Source organism: Centropristis striata, chromosome 7 (genome assembly GCF_030273125.1).
Source record: "Centropristis striata isolate RG_2023a ecotype Rhode Island chromosome 7, C.striata_1.0, whole genome shotgun sequence".
Taxonomy (NCBI): Eukaryota; Metazoa; Chordata; class Actinopteri; order Perciformes; family Serranidae; genus Centropristis; species Centropristis striata.
Genome location: NC_081523.1, coordinates 23,480,773 through 23,493,932, shown reverse-complemented (window position 1 = coordinate 23,493,932; position 13,160 = coordinate 23,480,773).

Genomic DNA, 13,160 nt, shown 5'->3' with positions numbered 1-13,160 from the left:
ACCATCTGAAGTCCGCCTTTCTCCTCTTCTCTCCTCCCTCCCCCTTTTCCCTTCCCCCAGCCCGTTTGTCAGTTTCAGAGAGAGACGAAGAAGAGAAGTTGCAGCGATGATGTGAAAGATGATGACGAGTTCCTGGATTCAGCGACTTCGCTTCCCATAAACGCCTCCAATAAACGCGTCGAAACTGATTTATTCACGCGTTTTTTCTCAGCTTGTTCTTTGTCTCAGTTACAAGTTTTCCCTTTTTCCAACAGACTTGTCAGTGTCAAGCATTTTCTCACAGGCCTTGGGCAGAAGAAGAATACACTTGAAAGACTGAAATATAATTTGTGATATAAGAATAAATACCAAAAAATAATGTGACTGGGTTGACGAATCAAAATGTTGGGTAGGCTCCAACAAAAATATAAAATCTTACATGAAGTGTTATTTTAATCAATGTTTTTTTAATGTGAATAATTTGGGGGGCCTATTATAGGCCTATGATTTTAAGACAACACTTTTCTATTCTAAATTGAGTCAGTTGTCCTGTTTTAAACCAGCCTACTGTACTGACTGGGTTAAAACAGGTGTTGATTTTTGTTGGTTGAAGTTGACTTAAAGGTGAAGTGAATGGTTCTGGAGAAAGATGTTGACATTTGAACCCAACATCCAAACAAATAAACCACTTTACACTAAGTTGGCAAGGTAATATCTCCACTGTTATTTACATTTCACCACTATCATGGTGTGGAAGACGGAGGGTAACTGGAAAATTGTTCGTGGCTCAGTCCAAGTCACTTCATTTGTTTCCCACTTACAGAGCCAAGTCTGTGTATGAACACAGCGCACACACAGAACTGACAGCTAGACCGTGAGGAGTTATTGCCTGAATTTAATAAAAAGTGTATTGGATTATTATTGGTGACTCCACATTTAAATCCAAAGACTTGGGACTTAAGACCTTAAAGAACCTTTCAATTATCAAGGCTTGAAAAGATAAAAATCCATCATGTCCTCATACCTAAACAACAAAATAGATGCATATGACTCTCAAAGTGATATTTGTATATGAGTGTTATATTTAACGTGTGATTTTGCCATCACATGACTGTTTCCTAACATTGTGAAATGGAACTACGTCATTATGTTTTGGGAACAAAATTACTTGGTTAGGTTTAGGGAAAGATATTGTGAGCTCATTACTTCGTGTGACGTCATGTTACATAACGTTTGGGGGAGGAAGGCCTGTAAAAAATCTAGACTAGAGGCCTTGAATGTTTAAATATTATTATTATTATATCTTTTATGCATTAGAATGACTTGGTCTCAACAATGTTTTTTAAGAATTAAGATGAATTACTTCATTAATCCCACAATGGGGAAATTCAACCTCTGCATTTAACCCATCAATTTTTACAAACAACTGAAAATACCATGCAAGGAGCAATGAGCAGCAAATTACTGCGCATGGGGAGCTGTTTGGGAGGATTCGGTGCCTTGCTCAAGGGTACTTCGGCCCTTGTTCTAACAGTCCTGGGATTTGAACCAGCAACCCCCCAGTTACAACCCAATTCCGAAGGAAGAAGAAAAATAGCTGTGTCATTTTAATGGTCAACTAAGGAATTGAAACTTAACTTTAGCGCAACAGCTTAGATTTTTTTTCATAATATGTAATCCTAAAAACAGCAGTGTCTCTGTGTTGTTCTACCAGTCAGCACAAAGTAATAAGACAACCACCTCCCTTGTTTTTCTTCATTTCCAATCCTAAGCTTTCCCGTGCATGCTGCGTCTCCTCCTGTAGAGAAGAAAGTGTGTTCTTTCCTCTCTTCTCACTCAGGGAGCTGAGCTACAGACATAAACCACACTTATTACACTGTGGTCAGTGGAACTGTGACAATTCAGGGACTGACTGTCACACTGGGACCATATGAACATTTGAGGCAGCGCAAATACACTGCAGCAGGGAACAGTGAATGACACTGGGTTTTGAAGGATTTGTGTGGCTTGTAAGCAACATTGAATGGTGATGGTGATAAATTACTGCAGGAAGTCCTTATAGATTCTGTTTAGAGTCACTTGAGTCTCAGCGTATCAAGTTAAAGGGCTATCATTTACAGACAGGAAAAACATGTTCATGCTTTTATTTTATGCATGACGGAAACAAGCGTCTTTTTCTCAGGTCTCTGCTCTCAGCTTATGGTGTGTTTTGTAATTCTGTTTAAAATATTTCTGTTTTTGTCTGGTTTAAATCATGTAACAGTTGGCTGACAGTACCAAGAGTCCAAACTAAACATATAGAGGCAGCATCACATGATCCACACACTGCAGCTGAGGATACAGGACTTGTAATCTGACTCACATTTTAAAACCATAGTAAAAAGTTGAACTTTCTCAATTGTGTTTAAATAAATCCTAACCACCTGCTTCTTCATCCTGCCATCTCCTCTGTTATTTTATTCATCAATTTCCTTTGCATTTTTTAAACCCTTTAATGTCTCTTTTAAGCTCCGTGTGCAGCATTTTTTATTCATTTAAACTGCCTTTGTGTCTGAAATGTCAATTTCCTTGGAATAATTAAAAGTGTGGGTTCACAATATGGAATATTTTTTCAGCTAATACAGATAAACAATACTTACCTGCTTTATATGGCAGATACCAACATTTTTTTTCTTTTAAAAAGAAGTTCATAGCTTGAAGTTCATGTAGTGAGCAATAATGGATGATAAAAGTATTCCATAGCTGTGACCTAAAAAATCTATTGTTAACAAAAACAAAGAACATTTCTGACTCTTTAAATGTTAATTTTTGTCTAGTAAAGTACATTAAAAAAACATCACAAACATATTTTGGTCTTTAATTTTCATTCTTCATTTTGGTGAAGAAAATATATTTTAAGCTGCTATAAATTTGTTTAAACAATGAAAAAAAATCACAGTGGCAAGACATGTTTGGCTCTTTGGTCAGTTCAAGTGTACAGTACTACATGACATGCCCCCACAACAGCCACAGTTTAGTTAGGTTTAGGTGCCAAAAATCCTGAGTTGTGTTTTGTCACAAAGGTTACTTGTTTAGGTTTAAAAAAAGATCATTTTGGGATGAAAATGATATAGGGGACCTGTTAAGGGGGCATGTGTTGTTGACAGCAAGACTGCAGATAGACGGTTCATTTTCTGAGCTTTAAGTTCATTATCAGAATAATGCATAGCAAATACATTTTCCAATATCAGCCAGTAATTAATAGGTACATAATTTAAAGCCACAGTATCACCCTGAATGCTACAAACAAGTTATGAAGATTGATCAGCTTCATGTCTTCAGACTCATATTCCAACAAAAAATAAGCATTCGAGTCCAATAAACATGCTTCAGCCAATGGAGGATCTGTAATGTATATGTGTATGTATGTAATGTATATGAGTATGTATGTATACTGTGAGTAAAAGCAGCTTGTGTGCTTCGTATCATTGGATTAAACATGTCATGTTGTGGATAGACCAATTTACATCAGTAGTTTTTATACACTCTAATATCCCTGCAGTAAATAACAGCTGGTGAAGTTCATCCAGTGCAGTTTTTGTTGAGATTATCAGAAAACATGATAAGCAAAGATCCCATAGTGTGTAAACATCGATGAGGGTCTACTTGTGACCCCTTATGAGTTTGACATGCGTCATCATGATTTCCTCTATATTTGCCTGTGTTTGTGACTGTGCATTTACAACATTATGGTTTTCACCACACTGGTATTTACTGCATTCCCACTGCTTTTTCTGTTATTTTCTACAAGACGTATACAAAACGCCTGTTAACACCAGCTCTCATTTCCTCTCTGGGATGCTGCAGTGGGAGTTTGTTGAGTGCAGCTTTTTACACCGCCCCCCTGCTGACATTCTTCACAGCCTCAAACTTCATACCCTGCAGTTTGTCTCCTCGCTCACACGGTGCCTCGCTTCTCCGCCGAGGCCCAGCCACTGTGTCATTTGGTCGGCCCTGCCTTCAGGACTTCCTCTTTCCACACCAGATCTGTCTGTGTGTGTGTCGTCCTGGTGAGAACACAGTGGGAGGCAGAAAAGTCTGTAAATAGATGAGTGTGGTCACCACAGCGCTCTAGTCTCAGGGGCAGGAAGATGTTGTTAGCTGCAGGGCAACTCCATGGGAAATGCAGAGAAGACCTAAGAGACACTGGGAGACATGATTGGGTTTGATGGTTGGTGGCTGTGGGGAGGAAGTTACGCTCTCTTGGCAGAAATGATGCTATTATGCCATTCCTGGTGCATGTGTGTACAAATATGTATATGTGTCTGTGAAAATAAGGGCTGGTATCATTGTGTTAATTGCAGTAGTAGGACTTTAAATATACTATATAGCTGTACTGGTTCTAATAATACCAGCAGGAGGGAAGGAGTAGTAGTGGCTTTGTGCGAGCAAGGACTTTGTATTGTGATTGTATGAAGTGAACAAAGCAGTTCAAATGTTTTGATTTCGGAATATCATAAATGTTGGTTTATGTAGAAGTTATCAGGTAATTTCCTATTAAGCATTTGTATTGAAAGAATATGCTTATGGATTTTTCAGTTCATAAGTTAAAAACAAATGTATTTTGTCTGCCACACATATGAACTTTGGCAGATGCTTAAAAACTTTCATATAAGCAAATGTATAATACAGTATAAAGCAGTACTGGGACCCTTCAGTGGGTCAGAAGATGATTAATGGGGCAGGAAAAGAAACAATGAAGAAGTTTGGCTACCAAAATGTTGTTAAGTTGTAATTTTCATTAATCTTATATTTTTGTGTGAGAAATGTGAGTCAGTGAGTTTTAACTCAGACTTCTTTGAACTTCGATCAATTAATGAAATGACACAATTTGAAACTCTTTGGTTAACCTACTGTAACCCTTGAAACCAAAGTTCACAAGTAGGCATTCATTTTACCAAAAAGCCAAAAGGGTTGGGATCAAAATATATATAGGAAAAGGGGAAAAACACAGGAACAAGAGATCAAACTTTGAAAATATGATTGTTGGATTTTATAGTTTGGTGACACTTGATTCAAAGCCTTTATACTTGGTGAAGCTCTGCCATTATAGCGGCATGATCCCCAGTTTGGAGGAGACAGACAGGCAAGAGTACCGACTCAGAAATGCACTGCTGTGGATGAGGCAGTGGTAAAAGGCATTTTAACCATGTAAAAAGGCCCACATAAAGGAAATCTTAATAATAGCTTTAGTGTATGCTATATTTAAAATATTTTCACCTGTGTCAGCTGACTGAAATCTCCTGTAGATAATACACTCACTATGGATAAATAACTTGTACAATGCAATTTTAATATGATGACTAGAAAGATTAATTTTCATCGAGTGACTGCAAAAACGGAGCTTTATTTTCCTTTAAACGTACCTTGAGCTCATGTTGTTCTCTTACGTACTGCCAGTCCTCAAAGAAGGAATCCAGATAATTAGGGGTTAAAATGCCTCGGTCCGCTGAGGTAAACATAAACATACAGTAGGCAGCAGTGTGGTCAGAGACCTGGCATTTAGAAAATAAAAGGAGAATCCATCATTTCCATTTTTGTTTTTCAGGGGATTTCTCAGCAGTACACCATTTGATGTTGGAACTGAGGTCACAATGGGACACATGAGACACAAATAACGTATGACATCAAGGTGACACAAGACTTTGTACCACAAAAACAAAAACACAGCAGACTGGCATAATAGGGGAGTTAGGTCACTGCGCTGGGATAAGCCAAGCATGATTTAAGGGTTTGGAAATAAAGACTTTGTAAGACAGAAGATGCTCTGATGTTTTTCACCATGATGGATAATTAAGGTGTATTTAATTTAATCTAATAAACAAAAAACCGCAGGACTATACACTCTGTGTCTGACTCATTCGTGTGCACACAAATACCTACAAATATGATCTTATATGGTGATTCTGAAGACTATTTTGGCTCGGCAAGTGCATTACAAATATTTTGACTCTTTGCATATCCAAATTTTATTTATGTGACAAACCCTCTCCTACTAATCCCAACATATTAATCAGCCTGCAAACACAAGCATCTCCTGACTGGTTCTCATGAAATCACATTAAGCATTCAAACCTAACTAGCATCTAGAGTGTTACATGGCTGTTTGTTCTGCCAAAATAAACAAAACTGTTGGATGCAGGTGACTTCATGAATTGTGTTTGGACAACACATCTGTGGTTGCTAACAAACAGAAGAGAAACAACACACACCAGCTAACTCAGTCTGATATTTGAAGAAGGTCATTCCCCAAGAATGCTTTTCATAATCCCACAGCCATGATTTAAAATAAAGAAAATGGACACATGCATGTAAAGTGAGCATTGGATTGTGATCAAGTCATTATCCTTTCATATTTACATTCAATGAGTAGTATTTCAGTTTTCTGTACAGTGCAGCTGTGAGATTAGAAGGAGCAGTTAAAAGAGAAATTACTGTAAACCTAAACCTATACGTGTCTTCTCACTGAGAGGTAATGAAAAGCCGTGCAGCTGCTTTATTACAGTGAACTACAACTTGGTTGGATCAAACCATCCCTCTCTTATCTTTATGTGTGTCATAAAGTTTATGTTCACCTGGTTTGAAGAAAGTAAAGTTGCTGTACCCATCAAATGAATCTGTGTGTTCTGTCACAGTCAAACGCGAAGAAGTTAAAACATTAAAACACATTTTAACATACTTTTTTTCCCCCACACAAATGCAGACACTTCAGAAGCAAAAAGGGGAAGACAAAAACACCTTGCAGTTCTAAGAAACTGCCGGGTCTTTTTGTGCACTGTTGCAAAAACGACATTTAAAAATAAAAAACTTCTCTGCATTGAACCTCACATTTGGTATTGCGGACTTACATAGAAGATCAATTCTTCACACAATCAGTTTTTTGTGTATTCATGACAAATTATAGGAGCAAAAATATCAATGGCCTCATGCAGGAGGAGATATACAAAACAAGTTTTCTCTTGTAAATAATAATAAATAATACATTTTATTTTATAGGTGCCTTTCTTTCACTAAAGGTCAATGTACAGTGACAACAACAAAAAACAACAAATAAATAACAAATAATAATCGAACAATTTAGTAAACAGAATGGGGACGTAATATGATTTTTTTTTCCAGGTGCAATATGCCAAATTAAACATAAATAGAATTTAAAATATAGATGATTAAACATTATAATTATTAAATTATTATATTAAATGACTTGATGTTTAAGCTGCATAGTTTTATTTTTCTGTAATACCAGTACTGACACTGGAAAATCACATTTACTTTGTTTATATAACAGTCCATCTTTTTCTCTACAGCTTAAGTTCTTTATTCTTTTTTAGTGGCATCTTTCAATTCTTGGCCATGTGCTGGAGTATTTGCACACAGCACAACACCTGCCCTTATATGCTGTGTGTTCCAGTAGCCATATTGCCATACTTTTTGGCATGCCAGAAAAAGATTTACTATGTCCCAATACATCGTAAAGCAAATGCAGTATACCAAAAGGACCAGGATGATCTACAACAGTTGCAAATTGCAGTATGCAAGCTAGCATGCTTTACTGGTCATTACTGGTCATAATCACATTTCTCTGCACAGCGAACACAGTATATGAGCCAAAAGGTCAAGGCACCATGTTATGAAGAAGCAGATCATCCCAATTTTATGCATACTGCATGCAACAGTACATACTTTGTAAGGGCAGCTGGAGTACGTGCTAAAAGTAAGAAGAAAAATGTGATGTGGAACACAGATAATGTGTTCAGAGGGCGTGATCTGTGCTAACAACAGTTATGATCAAGTGTTATTTATCATTCAGCACACCTGAGTAGAAGCAGATCTGGTTTAAGAACTTTTGGTGCTGACTCTTCTTATTTTTTCTCTTAACAGATGATTAAAAGAAAATATAAGAGACATTTCAAGAGAATGTTTCTGTATGAGGCCTTTTTTTTTTTAGTATGGTGTTTGGTCACCACAAGCCCGCACGCCGAACAGCTTCAGTGCCCCAAGGGGAGGAACAGTGTTCTTCCAAAGCATGTTCCCTTGTGAGCTGTTTTGTTGATGGAGGTACAGAGCACAAACACCTTCATGTTCATTTCAACCGGACAATGATCTGGTAACTGCAAATCTCTTAGCATGTCATTCTCATCTAATACTGATCAAAGCAATCAGTGACCTCTTGCTCCATGTATGAAAGCATCTGATTTTATCCACTTATTTCACGTTTTTTTGTAGAAGACAGAAGCGACTACATTTACTGAAGAAAGTGCACTATTGTGCCCTCTTGTGTCTGAAAGTAGTATTACTTTCATTTTTATTATAATTTTTTACTGCGGTCTTTTGCTAAGTACATTTAAAGTATTTGTAAAACCTAAGAAGATGTAGGTCTAAATGACTGGATTGCAGCCAGATGCTACTTGATACAACTAGTGTCTTTATTAAACATAAGAGAGATAAGAAACAAGCCGACAAAGACTACAGTGAGTTTATTACTGAAGGTCACAGAGTGCGCTCTCTCTTTCTCTCTCGCTCTCACTCAGTGTCTCTCTCCCTATCTGTCTTTCTGTGGCCTACAAATCCACAAAGAATGGACGGTTTCAGCAGAATGTCTTCTTCAGCTTGAGCTGTGATTGGACCAGAGGAAGGGGTGGAGGTAAACAGGGGGCTGTAGTGGCACAGGGAGTCCCTCTATAACAGGGAGAGGAGAGAGTGAAGCAACACAGAAAAAAAAGCACTTGTGTGAAGGTTGTATAGGGAGAAAAAACACCAAGAGGTCGGTTAGTGTGGCTCTAAAGGTTCTCATACACATGATATTCATATTCTGGGTCAGGGTTCACAACATTCATTGCATTGGGACTTTGACAGGCTCTGTACACACACAGAAACTCATGAGTGTGCAAGGATATATAGTTGCAGACTGAAGGAGTTGGGAACAACCCTCATTATACACACAGCAACATTGCCATAACCTGCAACGAATGTTTCTATGCAAAGACATCACAAGTTGGGGTGTTTTTCTGCTCACCACCTGCCCAAAAGAGCATGTGACAAGTCCAACATTTTATCAGCTCATTAATAGTTAACCTAAACTTTATCAGTGTCAGCCCAGGTCATTCACATAAGAAATGTGTCTCCACACAGAGAGAACTGGGCTTGCAAACATGCAATTTTGCACCCTCTTCCTCTGCTCTCATGCCTCAAATCTGGCCCTTTTCCCAGCCAGCCTCGCTCCCAACACTCACCCCTCCGACCATTCCAGCTCCAGCCCACTGTGAAGAGTTCCTCCCCCTCCCAACCAGCCATCAGTCCTTCTCCTTTCACCCTCTGGTTCAGCCTTTGGTCCCCTTGCAACTGCACAGACAGCCTCAGGGCCAGCTTCAGCCTGCGAGAACTAGTTGTGGCTGCACAGAGAAAACACCCCTCAGTACAGCTGCTGGTCAGCGCCTGATACTCTGACTGGAATAGCTGGAATAACCCAGAAGGAATGGGATATGGTAGATATACACCATGTAAATAGATTTCATAGAACTGAATCTATGGTGCAACCCCTCACATGGCAATGACCCTGAGTCAGGACAAGATACAGAGAAAGTAAAAAAAAGAAGGTCTAAATGTTATATCAAAAAAAGATAAAATAATTATCACTTAAAGAAAGAAATCCCTTTTTATCATTCAAAGCTTCCTTAGTCCATTTATTGCATGTTGCGTAAACCTTTGGGTCAGTCCACATGATGACATATGGGTAGGGCATGGTGAAAAGTGTTCACTTTGGTGTATTTTGGAGCTCTTTTCAGGTCAGGCTGGTGGTTCAGTATGCACTTGGAATTTGGGGGTCTCTTCCACCGAGGAGACCTGCTGCTGGACTCAGCACTTCAGTGTCACTTGACACATTAGAGCTATTTCTGCCCGTCAACATGTGGACAAATGCTCACTAAAAAAGACCCATGTGCACCACACATTCACTTCAACACTCGAGCCTGAGTGATAGAAATCTCTGCAAGTGAAACTACTACACCTTATAGTAAACAGACCACTCCTCTCAAAATACAGCCAGTGCACAAACATCTCAGCTGTCTGTTTGATAAATGATTGGGTTTTATAGCCTACATTCAGCCATCACCTTCTAACCACTGAGGAAACATTCTTAGTAACTTTTTAACTTTTGGGTTATTTTAGCTGTTCTGTTTGGTAACCATTTACATGCCAGAGGCCACAGACTTCCACTCTTTCTTACTGTATATTTATCCTGAGCCTTAAGGTAAGTCATTTTAAGATTTAATCAGTAGGACTGACTAGTAGAAATGTAGTTTTGCATAAATTAAAATGACATTATGGATATGTCAACTATGAAATAAAACAGCTTAAAATATAATATAGATAGAAATTGAGTTTGAATAGAAGTAAAAGGTAAAATTAAGCTATTGTTAAGTCATCTTGTATCTACAATGTCCACTAGAAATGAATAAGTTGTACATATCAAGAATTAACATTTTGACTAGTGAGAAAATAAGATATCTTTGATTAGAACTGCTTATAGTCAAAATATAAAAAAACTGTTTAAATGGGTAAAGGGCCATAGAGTCTAAATATACCAAGATGTGGATATTTTATTTGGCTTAAAGGCTCCCTACTCCAAAAAAAAAATAGGCGCATGGATTTCATCTTAGCAAGAATTACATGATCTATACTAATTGCAGCAATTACACTGTTTAAGGTTGTTTAAGGTGACAGTTAGGAACACAATTAACTGAAATGTATAGCAAACTTTCCAAACATTTAGATTCTGAGTGTTGCAATGGTGGTTGTGTGGTCTGCATGGTAAACTATGCGGCCCCATGACTCAGCTAAGTAACAGAGGATTTCATACAGCCAGGTCTCCGCTTCTAGCTGTTTAACTGCTTTACTACTTTGTTGTCCTCTGTAAGGGCAGACTGGACCACTCCCACATGAAGCTGGAGCTAGGTAACAGTTAGCTTAGTTTGCGCAAAGCCTGTAAACAAGAAGAAAAAGCCTGGTTGTCTAAATCTAAAGTTCATTAGTTAAAATTTTGTATCTCACTTGTTTAATCATTACAAAAACCAAAGTGTAAAAAAAAAAACAGTTGGTGGGGTTGTTCCTTGTTTTTGTTTTTTTGACACAGTGACTTCTTGAAAAGTTGTTTTCAACAAGAGGTTTCACTCCAGGAAGTGGATGTGCCCCACCAGAAAATTATTAACTTAAAACACAACATAGCTTTTTGCACAAGTTAAACAACAAAGATATGTCGTTTTAATTAGTTAACTCTAGAGGTGCAGGAAGGCTTTATATGTTACGGACAGAGGCTAGCTGTTTCCATTTGATTACAGTCTTTGTGCTTAGCTAACCACCTCTGGCTCTGGCTTCATAATTGATAGACAGATACTAGACTTATATCTTTTCCCTCTAACTCTGGGCCATAGAGCAAAACAAAAATAATCTCAGACCAGGCTATTCTTTTATCCTGTTACCTGTAAAAATTTGTTTCTCCCCTTCCCTTTCTCTAAGCCCCTTAAAAGTTTGGTAAATCCCTTCTTCATTAAAGCTGCATAATGCTCACACCGAGTGATATATCCAAATACAAGTACCAATATTATAGCCAAACCTTTTAGGAAATGAAAACATTAAAATTACTGTGCATCATTTTCCCCCTAAAATTCAGCCTAACCTATGGAACTATGCGCATTGTGTTGTGTAACGCAGTAAACACAGTCCTTCAGATCAGCAGAGTGCAATTTGATGTGTGCAACTCCAATACCAGCTGATGAAATACTATGGTGAACTATAGATTAGAGGCGTTTTTCTGAACTTTGACTCTGTTGATAAACAGCTTAGGGGGGCCTATCTCTAACATTCCCCCTGAAACTGGATAGACCCAGAACTGCTAACCGCACTCTACTAAAGGTCAATATCTCCGTATCTGTTTGTGTGTGTGTGTGTGTGTGTGTGTGTGTGTGTGTGTGTGTTATACATGTTTTTATGAGTTTGTGCAGCACATGGAAAAGTAAGGACAGCATTGAAAGCTGTGGGGAGGGCAGACAGTGTTACTGGTTAACCTGGATAGATGCAATGCTCAACATGCAACTGTGCTTTTTAAATACTCAGTAATACTGGTTTCTGTCATACAAGACAAAATTGTCCAGCAGTGCTCTGGGTTTTGAACATATATGCAATTAACAATTTCATTGTCAATTAATTTGTTGATTATTTTTTTGAATGAATGGTCCTGTCTAAAAAACATTTGAAAAAAGACAAAACGTTTTTTGCAACACCCCAAGGCCAAAATTGTTGTCATCAGTCTATAATTTCCTAACAACAATACAAAGCCCAAAGACACTGAATTTACTATGGTGTAAGATGTAAAACAACAACAAAAAAAAACAATAAAGAGGCTAAAACCATGGAATTTTAATCTTTAGTCTCAGTTTATCATCACTATAATCAACTAATCATTTAATTAACTATATTTTCCATTTGAAAATATGTTTTAGCTTTTTATGGCACAGGGAAAGATTAAAATATACAAACCACAACATATAGAACAGGGATGCTCAAAGGTTTGAAGATAGAATTTACTGTGAATGTTTATCATTGAGGGCTGTGCAGAAAAATGTTGTTGTCCACCAAAATTGCTAACTTTACCCTGCAATCAGTAGATTTCTAGGAAGCAGCAACGTCCAAGACTTAAAAGTAAACCAACGGTAAAGTGGCTTAAACCTGCATTCTATCAAATGACCAAATGACCAATCAATATATAGTCTTCAATAAGAAAATGACCCTATTTGTGACTTATTGATACTGATTTATTACCTCAGTAAACATTTTCCCCATGCGATTATGGTCTTGCCCCCTGAGTTTCAATTAAAAAAGTAATTTCATGTTACGTTTGGGGGCCACTTATAATGTTTCTGCGGGACACCATCAGCCCCAGGGCTGCACTTTGAGCAAATATATAGAGCCGCAGTCACCTCAGTTGGGATCACTGCCAGTCTTATCAGTCTCTTCAGGCTTTTGCAGATACCGGTTCCAACTATAAGGACACTGTAAGTCTGTAAAGCCCCTAATTACATCAGACATGTCAAGTCAAGTCAAGTCAAATTTATTTATATAGCGCATTTACAGACGGCTGAGCCGCA